This window comes from Moschus berezovskii, chromosome 11 (assembly GCF_049115385.1).
Source record: "Moschus berezovskii isolate FMDL1 chromosome 11, NW_MosBer_1.0, whole genome shotgun sequence".
NCBI lineage: Eukaryota > Metazoa > Chordata > Mammalia > Artiodactyla > Moschidae > Moschus > Moschus berezovskii.
Genome location: NC_142470.1, coordinates 15,420,898 through 15,436,369, shown reverse-complemented (window position 1 = coordinate 15,436,369; position 15,472 = coordinate 15,420,898).

The window sequence follows — 15,472 nt, the reverse complement described above, 5'->3', positions numbered from 1 at the left end:
CTTGACAGTAGTCCAGAAACATGCACTCTTGGTAGAGATGGAGGAATAGATGTGTTTTGTTTTTGTTTCTTTTTCTTTGGGGGCTTGGGAGTAAAAGCTAGACAGCATATTAAAAAGCAGAGAAATCACTTTGCCAACAAAGGTCCATTTAGTCAAAGCTATGGTTTCTCCAGTAGTCATGAATGGATGTGAGAGTTGGACATCTGAGCTCTGAAGGAAAGCTGATTTAAAATGTATTTTTAAATCAGAGTTAAAAATTAAAAGAAAGAAAGTTGAGCACCTAAGAATTGATGCTTTTGAACTGTGGTGTTGGAGAAGACTCTTGAGAGTCTCCTGGACTGCAAGTAGATCCAACCAGTCCATCCTAAAGGAAATCAGTCCTGATTTTTCATTGGAAAGACTAACGCTGAAGCTGAAGATCCAGTTCTTGGCCATCTGATGTGAAGAACTAACTCATTTGTAAAGACCCTGATGATGGGAAAGATTGAAGGTGGGAGGAGAAGGGAATGACAGAGGATGAGATGGTTGGCTGGCATCATCGACTCAATGGACATGAGTTTGAGTAAGCTCCAGGAGTTGGTGATGGACAGGGAGGCCTGGCGTGCTGCAGTCCATGGGGTTGCAAAGAGTCAGATACACCTGAGCAACTGAACTGAATTGAACTGAACTGAGAAGTACTAGACTCACAAATATCAGAGAAAGGTATAGAAGTGGACAGTAAGAGTAAATTTTTGCCAGGAACTAGATATTGAGAATTAAATGTCCCATTTTAGTTTAAAAAGAGAGGAAATTCTTGAATTTCTTTCCTGTTCTAGTACATGTTAGGATAAATGCCCAGAGACACCTTCACTCATTTATTCAACGAATATATTTTAAAAGGTACAAGGTAGGTCTAGAAATCAGAGATGTATCAGTGAAGAAAACAAACAAGAAATCTTTATCATCCTGAAACTTATGATTTAACAGGGGAGACAATTACTATATTGACAAAACAGATAAGTAAATTGTATTCATGGGAAGGTGATAAGCGCTATGCAAAAGAAGTCTGCTAGACTAAGAGGAACTGAGAGGGCTATGGTTGGAAAGAGTGATTTGCAATTTAAATGGTTGGGGGCGCGGGGTGGGGGGGGTGGGGGTAGAATCAACCAAGAAAGGAATAGTTAACAAGAATATGAGGGAGGAAATCATCAGTCAAGCAGGTGTTTGCAGGAAAAGCCCTGAAACAAAAGCATGGTTGGCATGCCAGAGGAACAGAGAAGAGACTGAGTGTAGCCCCAAAGACAAGGAACGACAAAGGAGAAGAAATCGCAGAGGTGGGATCCTGGGAGTCTTGCTGCTCAGAGGAAAAGCTGTGACTTGTACTCTGAAAGAAATGGGAAATCAGAGGAGGCTGTGCACATTTCTGTCAGAGTACAAGCCACAGCTCTTCCTCTGACCAGCAAAGACTCCCAGGATCCGAACACAGACTCGACCATGGTTACACTGAATGGTGTGTGGAGATGCACTGTGGGGCGAGCATAGAGAACAGTCAGGAGGCTAGTGGAATTCTCCAGGTGAGGATGGTGGCAGCTTGAACAGGGTGCTCATGGTGAAAGTGATGAGTTACGGCAACATATTCGTGTCAAGGTCAACAGGATTTCCAGATGGAGGTGAGGGCTGGGTGAAAAAGTGATCTGTATTAACTCTGAAAAGAAGTCTTAGATAACATCTGTTATCAGATTTAATCTTCATGACAACCATGTGATTGCACTCTGTTTATAAATAAGAAATTTAAGGTTGAAGCACTTAAGAATTTTACCTCCGTCACAAAGCTAGTAAGTTTTAGAGCTTAGATATGAACCCACAAATATTTAATTCCAAGTTGGTCAAGAGGTGTTGCTCAAAATACCATTTATTCCTTTGTCCATCCAACAAATGTAATATACATTTGTAACATGTAAGTGGCTGGATATTAAAATGAATAGGATTATAGGTCTTTTAAACAATTTTTTTCCACTTTGGACTTTTTCGTATTGACTGCAAGAGTTCAGTTCAGCTCAGTTCAGTCGCTCAGTCATGTCCAACTCTTTGCGACCCCAGGCTTCCCTGTCTATCACTAACTCCCGGAGCTTGCTCAAACTCATGTCCATCGAGTCAGTGATGCCATCCAACTATCTAATATTCTGTCATCCCCTTCTCCTCCTGCCTATAATCTTTCCCAGCATCAGGGTCTTTTCCAATGATTCAGTTCTTCACATCAGGTGGCCGAAGTATTGGAGTTTCAGCTTTAGCATCAGTCCTTCATCCCCAAGAAAAAGAAATTCAAAAATGCAAAATGTCCGTCTGAGGAGCCCTTACAAAAAGCTGTGAAAAGAAGAGAAGTGAAAAGCAAAGGAGAAAAGAAAAGATATACCCATTTGAATGCAGAATTCCAAAGAATAGCAAGGAGACATAAGAGAGCCTTCCTCAGCGATCAATGCAAAGAAGTAGAGGAAAACAATAGAATGGGAAAGACTAAAGATCTCTTGAAGAAAATTAGAGATAACAAGGGAACATTTCATGCAAAGATGGGCTCAATAAAGGACAGAAATGGTATGGATCTAACAGAAGCAGAAGATATTAAGAAGAGGTGGCAAGAATACACACAAGAACTGTACAAAAAAGATCTTCACGACCCAGATAATCACGATGGTGTGATCACTCACCTAGAGCCAGATATCCTGGAATGTGAAGTCAAGGGCCTTAGGAAGCATCACTATGAACAAAGCTAGTGGAAGTGATAGAATTCCAGTTGAGCTATTTCAAAGCCTAAAAGATGATGCTGTGAAAGTGTTGCACTCAATATGTCAGCAAATTTGGAAAACTCAGCAGTCCTGGCTACAGGACTGGAAAAAGTCAGTTTTTATTCCAATCCCAAAGAAAGGCAATGCCAAAGAATGCTCAAACTACCACACAGTTGCACTCATCTCACACGCTAGCAGAGTAATGTTCAAAATTCTCCAAGCCATGCATTAGAAGTACATGAACCCTGAACTTCCAGATGTTCAAGCTGGTTTGAGAAAAGGCAGAGGCACCAGAGATCAAATTGCCAACATCTGCTGGATCATCAAAAAAGCAAGAGAGTTCCAGAAAAACATCTCCTTCTGCTTTATTGACTATGCCAACGCCTTTGACTGTGTGGATCACAATAAACTGTGGAAAATTCTGAAAGAGATGGGAATACCAGACCACCTGACCTGCCTCTTGAGAAACCCATATGCAGATCAGGAAGCAACAGTTAGAACTGGACATGGAACAACAGACTGGTTCCAAATAGGAAAAGGAATACGTCAAGGTTGTATATTGTCACCCTGCTTATTTAACATATATGCAGAGTACATCATGAGAAACGCTGGGCTGGAAGAAGCACAGGCTGGAATCAAGATTGCCGGGAGAAATATCAATAACCTCAGATATGCAGATGACACCACCGTATGGCAGAAAGTGAAGAGGAATTAAAGAGCCTCTTTATGAAAGTGAAAGAGGAGAGTGAAAAAGTTGGCTTAAAGCTCAACATTCAGAAAACGAAGATCATGGCATCTGGTCCCATCACTTCATGGCAAATAGATGGGGAAGCAGTGAAACTGTGGCTGACTTTATTTTTGGGGGCTTCAAAATCACTGCAGCTGGTAATTATGGCCATGAAATTAAAAGACACTTACTCCTTGGAAGGAAAGTTATGACCAACCTAGATAGCATATTAAAAAGCAGAGATATTACTTTGCCAACAAAGGTCCATCTAGTCAAGGCTATGGTTTTTCCCGTGGTCATGTATGGATGTGAGAGTTGGACTGTGAAGAAAGCTGATCGTCGAAGAATTGATGCTTTTGAACTGTGGTGTTAGAGAAGACTCTTGAGAGTCCCTTGGACTGCAAGAAGATCCAACCAGTCCATTCTAAAGGAGATAAGTCCTGGGTGTTCATTGGCAGGACTGATATTGAGGCTGAAACTCCAATCCTTTGGCCACCTGATTTGAAGATCTGACTCATTTGAAAAGACCCTGATGCTGGGAAACATTGAGGGCAGGAGAAGAAGGGGATGACAGAGGATGAGATGGTTGGATGGCATCACTGACTCAATGGACATGGGTTTGGGTAAACTCTGGTAGTTGGTGATGGGCAGAGAGGCCTGGCGTACTGTGGTCCATGGGATTGCAAAGAGTCGGACATGACTGATCAACTGAACTGAACTTCCAATGAATATTCAGGACTGATTTCCTTTAGGATTGACTGGTTTGATCTCCTTGCAATCCAAGGGGCTCTCAAGAGTCTTTTACAGCACCACAGTTCAAAAGCATCAATTCTTCAGTGCTCATCTTTCTTTATAGTCCAACTCTCACAACCATGCATGATTGGCACCTAAATCCATCCATCCCTCCAATTCACACATTTAGTCCATTGGTTTAATTAATCAATAACCCATTTGCTCATTCTACACATATTCGTTAATTTCAACAGATATCTTCACAGCCTCATTAATGGCTGGGTTAAGATATGGAAGCCAAGTCAGGAATAAGGATATGAATTCCTTATAAAGAGTAAATGCCTATGGGGGAAAAATGGGGAGACAGCCAGAGGGCTGGATAAGCTGTACAAGCACAATGCAAGGTAGACTCTGAGTGAAGGAAAGTTTGGCCAGGCCTTTGGGGAATCCTAGCGCCAGTGGATTCTGGAATCTCCCAGGATCAAGGACCCACCAGTCCCTGGCACCCACTCTGTAGCCCAGAGCAGCCTGTGGGTTTTAGAACCTGCAGGTGGAGTCAGGGGTCAGTGAGGTTTCCCCAGTCCAGGAGCTAGAAGTAACACTGGTATGGCTGCCAGGGGAGACAAAGGGCCAGAGTATAACATTATTCCACGTTTTTTAAGCATCTGCCACCCCCCGAAGAACCCATACACTCTGAGAAATATCATATATGCCTGCACTTTCCTGCTTGCAATGAAGAGGGAAAAGCATTACTGTTTAGCAACTGGATGAATAAATTGAGATATTGTTGAGTGGCATTAGTAATCAATACTCATCTTAGAGATGATGTAGCCAGAATCCACTTCATAGTCTGGTTTCCAAACTAAAAGTTGTAACCAAGATTAGTAGGCTTAAAAATAGCAGTAAATTGGAAATTCTTATCCTGAGTTAAATAAAGCAATCCCTGTATAATTTTTAGCTCAGCACTTAAACGTGCTGCAAGTTTGATACTGCTATGTAAAGTCAGTACGCCTAACCCATCGCTGAGGATTGTTCTTTAGTCAAAAATTTTATCATGTGAGCAGTAGGAACATAAAAGCTCACATAGAAGTCTAGATTTTCTCATGGATTGTAGAATGGTCTTTGTAACGTATTGCAATTAGAGCATGCTAGAGTAGTCTACTAAGTATAATGGGGGTCTCAGTAGAAAAATAATGTGTTTTAAATGATGATTCAGTGAATACAGGTGGTGAATTCCATGACTATAGATGTGCTTCTGGAACATTTACCAGATGCCAACATGATTTTTAAATTTGTTCCCATTCATCTAGCTGGGGCACAATTTCAGTCAATAGGAAAAGAAGGCAACAGCAGGAGAGTGATTAAATAAAGGAATCAAATATCTTCCAAGTCATCTTTAGGTGATGTAATCCAGTCTCCTGCCGAATGGGTGATGTGGGACAGCGATGCCAAACCCACCACTCCAGTGGCGCCTTTTTAGCCCGCCCCGCCCCCAGTCTGCATCCATCAGCTTCCCTGCCCCTGAACTGCGATACTCTGTCTTACATGTGGGTGCCTGCTAAGTCACTTCAGTCGTGTCCAACTCTGTGTGACCCTATGGACTGTAGCCCACCAGGCTCTTCTGTCCATGGGATTCTCCAGGCAAGAATACTGGAGAGGGTTGCCTTGCCCGTCTCCGGGGGTTTTTCCCCACCCAGGGATTGAACCCACCTTTCTTACCTCTCCTGCACTGGCAGGCAGGTTCTTTACCACTAGTGCCACCTGGGAAGCCCTTGTCTTAACACAGTAACTGCCAAAGAGGAGACCCATCTTTTAAACAGAAGAATGAATAAGGTAGTTGTAAGGGACAGTGTTTACAATAATAATGATTCTAAGAATACAGCACTTCCTCCTGTATCTCCTAGAGTTAACTGTTTGCATCTTCTTTGTGTGTGTTTTTTTTTTAATTTTATATATTTTAAAAATTTTATTGGAGTATAGTTGCTTTACAGTGTTGGGCCAGTTTCTGTTGAATGGCAAAGTGATCAGCTATATGCGTATGTATATCCCCTCTTTGTTGGATTTCCTTCCCATTTAGGCCACCACAGAGCATTGAGTATCACAGCACATTCGCATTAGCTATCTATTTGGTACATAGTAGTGGAGAAGGCAATGGCAAGCCACTCCAGTACTCTTGCCTAGAAAAATCCCATGGAGGGAGGAGCCTGGTAGGCTGCAGTCCGTGGGGTCGCTAAGGGTCGGACACGACTGAGCGACTTCACTTTCACTTTTCACTTTCACACGTTGGAGAAGGAGATGGCAACCCAGTCCAGTGTTCTTGCCTGGAGAATCCCAGGGACGGGGGAGCCTGGTGGGCTTCCGTCTATGGGGTCACAGAGAGTGACTGAAGTGACTTAGCAGCAGCAGCAGCGGATATATATCAATCCCAACCTCCCAATCCATTCCGCCCCCCACCTCCCCCCTTGGGGTCCATACATTCATTCTCTATGTCTATGTCTCTATTTCTGCTTTGCAAATAAGATCATCTGTACAATCTTTCTGCTGCTGCTGCTAAGTCGCTTCAGTCGTGTCTGACTCTGTGCGACCCCACAGACGGAAGCCCACCAGGCTCCCCCGTCCCTGGGATTCTCCAGGCAAGAACACTGGAGTGGGTTGCCGTTTCCTTCTCCAATGCATGAAAGTGAAAAGTGAAAGTGAAGTCACTCAGTCGTGTCCAACTCTTGGCGACCCCATGGACCGCAGCCCACCAGGCTCCTTTGTCCATAGGATTTTCCAGGCAAGACTACTGGAGTGGGTCACCATTGCCTTCTCCATACAATCTTTCTAGATCCCACGTATATGTGTTCAGTAATTGATATTTGTTTTTTCTTTTTCTGACTTATTTCACGTTAGGTGTAGGCTAGCCCCTCTCTCATTGGGTCTGACTGAAGTCACGTGGACTTGGCATGAACAAACTGGGTTCTCATCTTCACACATGAAGCCCACACTCACGGGGGGAGCAAGAGTGTGCCAGAGCTACATTTGCATACCACAGTTTACAGGAGCTGTGGGCATGTCACAACTAATGGACAGTTCACTCCAGTAATATGTAAAAAAAAAAAAAGTCCTTGGTGTTATACAGCTGTTTCAATTGGACAGAGTGTTCATAAATACTGTCCATGGTCAACACTAAGTTTTTCAAACTTGGAGAGCATTTGTTGGGAGAATTGATTTAATTAATGAAGAAGGGATAGGTTGCTTGGACTATTTGAAACAAATATTAATTTGTGAAGATGCATGTGTGCCCATCCAGACTGCCAAAACACTTACTCAGAAAATGAAATTATCGTATGTAATTTCTTAATTCTCAAAAGGAGGGGAGAGAAGAGAACAATTACCTGCGTGGAAATATCTTATTAGTGCTTTCACCCAGGTCTTACCCATTTCACTTGGAATGGATACTAAAAGAACCATGTGTACCTGAGCCCTGAGTAAAGGGGGAGAATCCTGGCATTATTTATGTTTTCTCAAAAGGGAGGCTGAGATTATTTAAAGCAATTAAACTTGCTGATTCCAAGTTGATGTTAATTTCTAATAAGTAAATGGAATGTTTCCAAGAAAAGTCAGTTTTGAGAAGATGGAATTCTTTTCTGTGGCCCTGGCTCATCTTTAAGTGGATGAAATCATAACAGAAGTAAGATCACTATTGAATTTAAAAGACGGGCACGCGGCTCAGTGGTCCACAATCTGTCACGCTTTCACGGATGCATGAGATGAGCTGAGTTATTGCTGTGCACCCTGCATCCCACAGAGGCGGTTAGCAGCCCCCCACAGAGGAAGCACAGAGCAGCATCACTGGCGGAGGGTGAGGGGGAACCCTCTATCCCCACAGACCTGCAGACACGGAACCGGCCAGAGTGCAGCTCCGGCCTCAGGCCCGGCTCTCAGAACGTTGGCTTTTCTCCTCTCCTGGGGCGTTGCACTGCAGCTGTCAGATGGCTCTGCCTGATTTTAATCTTATTGCCTGTCAATCAAGCACAGCACCCAGGTTGTAGGGGAGCAAGGAGGCTTGCATTTAGTGAAGGATGCTGGTCAGCGGCTTGGTTCTGATTCGCTCCAGGGTAGATGGTTCTTTTTGGCTTTGAATGTGCTTTAAAGACTCTGGGTCCAGAATACAATCAAAGGATAAATAGAAAGGGGGGAAGAGGGGATGGTCTGCGAGGCAGGAAGGAGCCCTGACTTGACACAGACAAGAGGGTCTGGTTCTCTGAGGGTGTGTGGTGTGGCCAAGGCCCCTTCGTTCCTGGGATGCATGGAGCTTAAAGATTTGGAGTTCACATTCTAAGATGCAGGGAGATTCTTTCATATGCAGAGAACTCAGCACAGGGTGGCCGCTCTGGCCGGGTCTTCCTGATCCTGGGACTGAAGGCCCCTTGCTGGGCTCCCCGCATGACACACATGCGGCAGGTGGAGGCCTCATCAGCACAGTGTCGTCTTGAGGAGCTTTTGCTCAGAGCCCCCAACTCCTGCAGGAGGCCCCCAACTCCATGCCCTTCACTGCCTTTCACCCAGAAACATGGGTCAGGTGTTTCAAGCTCACGCAAACCTCAGTTAGATGTGCTAAACCTCTACTGCAGTGATGAAAACCATGTCTCTGCAGCATTGCTTTATTTAAATAATATTTTGAAAGACGTCCTATGGGAATCATTTTTCTCTCCCAAGGACCCATTATTATGTATTAACATGAACTCACCATCCAGGGCAGTGATCTGTTTCAATATCAAAGTAGAGTTTTAATTCTATCATACCGTGAACATTTTACTTTATATAGACTGGATGAGCTGGGTCAGGCTAACATGGAAAAGTTCTGCATAGGAAGCATGTGAGGGAGTTTGTGTTTTTATAAATAAAAGTCATTCTGCTTCTCTTATAAGTTAAGTGCAGGAAAATAGAAACTACAAAAACATTATTTTGAACTATATAATGGTACAAAACACAGAAGCTACTGGTAATAGTATATGTCCCATAAGACAGCGCTTCCCTGATAGCTCAGTTGGTAAAGAATTGGCCTGCAATGCAGGGGACCCCAGTTTGATTCTCTGGGTCAGGAAGATCCTCTGGAGAAGGAAAAGGCTACCCACTCCAATATTCTTGGTCTTGCCTTGTGGCTCAACTGGTAAAGAATCCGCCTGCAAAGTGAAAGATCTGGGTTCGATCCTTGGGTTGGCAAGATCCTCTGGAGAAGGAAAAGGCTACCCACTCCAGTGTTCTGACCTGGAGAATTCCATGGACTACAATCCATGGGATCACAGAGAGTCGGACACGACTGAGTGGCTTTCACTTCTTTCTATATGAGAATTTCTTAATTCCATTTATCGAGTGTTCTAGTTGTGTGTGTATGTAGCTGACACATACCGTCAAATTGCTGGTAAATAAAGTAACTAGTTTTCCCTCCCACCAGTATGAATGAATCCATATTATTACACTGAGCTTTCTTCGAGTGTGTGTGTGTGTGATCAATGTGTTCTGCTTTGATAACCAACCATGTGTTTCTCTGATTTTTAGGGAAAGTGAGCATGTGTATTAACCAGTCTTAGTTTTATGAATCATCTATTCATACCCTTTGCCCATTTTTTGAGGCCATATTGATTTTCATACAATGTTTCATAAGCTCTTTATATGTCTATTAATTTTATCTGCTTTAATGTGATTAATTTAATTTTATTAAAAGTTCATGTTTTTATAAATTCCATTTTTAAATAATCTTGTGTTATTTCTATAACACATCTATAGCTTCTAAGCCTGTATGCTAGAAAGTACTTATATAGTCAGTGTCTTCTGACCCCACTGGTTGTGAAAATCCTAAGGCAAACCTGCAAAAGACTAACAGTGCATTTTATGTCAGCTCCAGTCCACTGTATAATGGCTTCTGTGACCTCCTGAACTGGCATCTGGGTTTGTGACCCTGATTGTCTCCTCACATCCAACTATCAACCTGATCTCACCTCTTGTCCTAATACCCTGAACATTCCTGGGTCAGACTTGTCTGGACTTGGGGCAGGCTTTCGTTTTCCTGATCAGTTCCTGTGAAAACTTATGGTAGGTTAAGATGACTTTCTTGGACCTGCGACAGGTGTTTTTAGCAAATTTCAGAGTCATTACCAGGGAAACAGATGACGGTTGTTGTTGTTTAGTTGCCAGTTGTGTCCAACTCTTTGCCACTCAGGGACTGTAACCCACCAAGTTCCTCTGTCCTTGGGATTTCCCAGGCAAGGATACTGGAGTGGATTGCCATTTCCTCTTCCAGGGGGTATTCCTGACCCAGGGATTGAACCCATGTCTCCTGCACCTCCTGCTTGGCAGGTGGAGTCTTTATCACTGAGACTCCTCAGAAGCCCTATAAACATGGTGTGCAAATGAAATATTTATTGTTGCATTGTTTTCAACTCAGTTGTCAAAACACCCCACCTACTTGCTGATACATCATCTCATTGAGTTTCCAGTTAGCACAGTACGTGTTCTGAGTTCCATCCACAGTTTGTATCATTTACTTTCTAGTAAGTTTCCCGTCTCTCTTCATTGGGTTTTTAGTTGTATCACAGCAAACCCACCCACATTGTCCCAAGGGTTGCAGTACCTTTTGTTGGTTACAAATGATTTGCTTTCAATATTAATGGAATTGTGTGATTAAGAAAGGCCCTCTTGAGATTCTGCCTTTAACTTCATTCTGAATTTTGTCTTTCAGGGAAAACCAGAATGTTTTGGGGCCTTTCCCCGTTAATTCTTACTTTTGGTTTGAAATGAATGTTAATTGGTGCTTGAAGCACTGAGGAGATCCTTATACCATGGAAGGCAAAACTGGAATTGAATCTAGACTTGCTTGTCCAGTGGTTGGTCATGTAGCCTGGGAAAACCACAATATTTGTTCTGTTTATTTCTTTGTAGAATGCATGTGCTGGGGTGAAAGCACATGGGTGGAGTGGGTAGAGTGGGGGTGGCTCGATGTCTTTTGCTGGTGGAAGCCTCTGTGTCTACAAAGTGTGTCCAAAAGAGGAGACGATGTGACATTTTTGGCTCCTCTTGCAGATTTTCTAGAGTTTTGTATTTTTCACATTCTTAAAAAATACTGCGTTTGCAACAAAACAACCAAAGCACCTCTATGAGAAATTCGAAATAAATTCAGAATGCTGAGACTGTTCTTATTTCGGAAATCCTTGATAAATCCAAAAGATGCTATTAGATTTCATCCGTGTGCATTTCCCAGCCTCCCTGTTGGCGGAAAGGCAGTCTGAAGACTTTAACGTAATTCAACACTATGGAGCAGTGAGGGTTGCTTTACATTTTAAATGAAGAAAATGAACATCACCCATGTTTCATTGCTTGGCTGTCTCGTATTTTCTTGTGCTTTTGGTGGGAATGTGAACTGATACAGTCACTGTGGAGAGCAGTATGGTGATTCCTTAAAAAACTGGGAATAGGACTACCATGTGATCTGATAACATTTTGGAATCCTAGTACAGTTTTCTTTTTGGAGGAGTGAGAATTTGAGGTGAACTTTTCCTTTTTGCTTTTTTTTTTCTCAAACCCTGCTAATGTCCTTTGTTAAATGTTAAGATAAATAAACAAAACTTTAGCTGGGAAAAATATCCATGATATCCTTTTCCTAATATTCTGGCCAAAGATATCATTGAGCTATTACACAAGGCCGCAGCATCCACACTGGTGACAAGAATCTGCAGTGGAAGAAAAGATTGTTTATGCCTGTCAAATATGATGAGTTCTGATCTGATTTATCATTCACTTACTTAGTTTTTCTTTTATTTAGAAATATAGAAAGCTTAATATCTTTCTTTAAGTAGGAAGATTTCAAGTTCCTATTAAGAACCTGATGAATGCAGTTTTAAGAGGAATTACATATGAGCAAAATCTCTCTGGAGATAACTTTAATGTGCTTGAGTAGATTTGTATCATGGAATCTGACATAAATTAATTCAGGGTGTTTGTGTGTGTGTGTGTGTGAAAACCATTTGCTGATTTGTTTGTTTTTTAAGCCACAGTAACATTTTAAGTCATGACATCACAACTTAGAACTTAATATGTAGCAGGTGATAAAATTCATTGATTGAAAAGCTCTACTTTAAGATATTTTTCATTTATGAAGACATTGCCACTTTTAAATTGAGATAGTGGATATATGTTCTTTGCTTATATATCTTTATCTTTTATGTAGACTTGAAATACACCATGTTTAGTTGGAGAATATATGTTTTCATTGTACAGGTTTTTGTTTGTTTGCTTTATAGTTTAGTTGCTCTGAACCATTGTCATCAGATAGAAGTGCTTGTGCATTTAGTTCTGTTTTGTGAAATAAGCTCTATATGCATCATTTAAGAATTTCCAAGTCAGAATGTGCAACAGTTATATAAATTCTTGAATAAAAAGAGAAAGACTCGATTGTTTCCATTTTGTCTCTGACATTATCGAAGGTTTGGGATGGATCAGCTGGGGAAGAGGATGGTCAATTTGAATTGGAACCAAAAAAGTGTGAAACGAGAAACTGGCTGCAAGAATGAGTGATCTATGCAATTTCACTCTTGAGCTTCTTCACCAGGAATCCGAATTATCTTGTGTTATAACTTCTTTTAAAGCAGAAAAAGTACATCTTTTATTCAAACATCAAAATTGATTTTTGAAAGAGAACAATCCTTGAATATTGAATAAGTGGAAATTAGTAGCAAGGTTAGTGATGTTATCCAGAATAATTCTAAGTAGTGATGGAACTTGTGTGCTAGCCCACACAAAATGTGTAGTCTGGTGAACTGCCAATTTTGATTCAAATGATAACATATCCCTATGTGATACATAAATCCCATAGCCCAGAGAAATCAGTGGATAAACTTTTTAAATATGTTCCCATTTGAAGTTGAGGCTCCTGTCACCAAAATATAAATGTTTGAAAGCGTGAATTCAAACTGGAAGTTTTCCAAAAAGAGCATGTTCATCTTCTTGTCACACTGAAATATGAGAAAGGTAAGATTTAAACATCATTCCTGGGGCAGAAGGCTCAGGGGTGTTGTTTGCTCTTTATTTTCATCAGACTCTGTCTTTTATTTACACATATGGATAGAATGTAACGTGCTCTGTGATCTTACCCATCTCACACAGCACACTAAGCAGGGTCTTGTCCTGACACAAGCAAGTAGCTCTTGATGCTTCACACTGGGGAGGAAAAAACAGACTCCAGAGGGCATGTCTGCTGGATAAGGAAGACATGGAACGACCAACATCAAACACATAAAATACACGTGCAAATAGTGACAAGTGTCAAGAAGACCATCAGCTCAGACCTTGCTGTTGATTATCCAGATGTCAAGAGGAGGAGAGCTGGTCACACACTGAAGAGGTCAAGGAATTAAACTATTAAACTCTAAGGGTGAGTTTTGGTCTCAGTCTACAGCAAAACTATCATTTTCTCTATTTTTTCTTGATCTGTCTTCATACTTGTTTTAACCCCACCTTAGCTGTCCTGGAAGCACCATTTTCAGGTTCATCTTCTTTCCTAGATTTTGGGGTCAAGTTCCTGGCAGACCTTGCCTGGCTGATTACTAATAAAAAGTTCAGATCTCATCAGCATGTGGTCTGAGTCCAAGCACAGATGTCCTGCTCCTGTCCAAATAAATGGGCCCCTCCTCAGGCTTTCATAGATCTGCTCTGGGGACAAGTGCGACAATACAAATCCTTAAATCTGTTCACTGTTCCCCCATTGATGGAGCAATGGATTGAGGGGTAGGTCAATCCATTGTTTGCAGGTCTCTCGACAGACCAGAGAAAGTAGCAGCATCTGTTACCTGGGTGGAGTCTAAGCTCAGCACACGTACATTTTCCCACTTGAATCTGAAAATACGGTGAGGGTGGAAAGGAGAAAAAAAAAAAAAAAAAACAGATGAGGGTGGAAAACTTTTAGCTAGAGATTTGGGCCAAGGCCAAGTTTATAGCATTTGCTACATTTTAACCCAGGAGTTCCAAACTTTGGCTACATACTGAAAAATCTACAGTACCTGCATTCCACCCCAGACCAACTGTCAGAGTGTCTGTCAGGGTTGCATGTATTCTTCACATAGGTAGATGACATCACAATTTGAAATTGAGACTTAGAGGTACTCTCCCCAGGGGGACATATCTGAATTAAAAGAACATTGTTAGGATGTGGTGACATTTACCAAGCTGAGAATAGGGGATTGATTATATTTTGAGAGATTTCATTGGAATGGTTAGCCCAGCCTAGGAAGAATGAACTGGAGACAAGAATGGTAGCCTCCTGATGGGTGGTTTCCAGTTGGCTCAGAGATAAAGAATTTGCCTACCAATGCAGAAGATGCAAGAGACATGGGTTCAATCCCTGAGTTGGGAAGATCCCCCAGAGAAGGAAATGGCAATCCACTCCAGTATTCTTGCCTGGGAAATCCCATACACAGAGGAACCTGGCAGACTACTGTCCCTGGGGTTGCAAAAGAGTAGCACACGACTTACTGTTTACAAACAGTAGATAGTGAAGCAGAAGCAGAGAAAACTTTTGCAGAGCTCCTTTTTAATGCACTAAAGCCTGAAGACGTGAGCTTTAGAAGAGGAGTACGGAAGGGAGAACTCTAAGTTGACTGCGTATTTCCTCTGCAGGACCTGGAGCATCCGTTACGCCACTCTTCAAGATGAAGCCCCCTGTCTCTTTTTCACGAAAGGAAAGAAATGGAAATGGATTCAGTTAGACATAAAATGTACATAGGATACAGACTGGGACAGAGATTTAGAAATTAAGAGATATATATAGTCATTATTTTTGTGAAAAGATGGTAGTTAAAGCTCTAGAAGATGCTAGAATCAGTTAATTTCCACATAAAGATGGAATAATAAAGACTCAATTGTTACGATGCGAGGGAACACCAACATTTAAGTGATGGGCAGAGGCAGAGAGTTAAAATAGAACCTTATATGGCTAATATCTTGGGCACTGAGATCTTGTGATTTAAGCACTCAGAAAAAAATGATTCAATCCCATAAGAAAAAAGAAGGGAAAGGCTTCAATTTTAAAATGACTTCATGGCTAACTCAGAATTGTACCGGCTCATTTTTCTTTGTGTTCTCATATGTGGATGACCAAAGAGAGAACTCCCAATGTGACTGCACTTTTCTTCTCCATGAGTAATCAAATCTCTGCAGTGATTAAACATCCTCATGACATATGTGTTTCTCTGAGCTTTAGCGTAAAGAACATAAG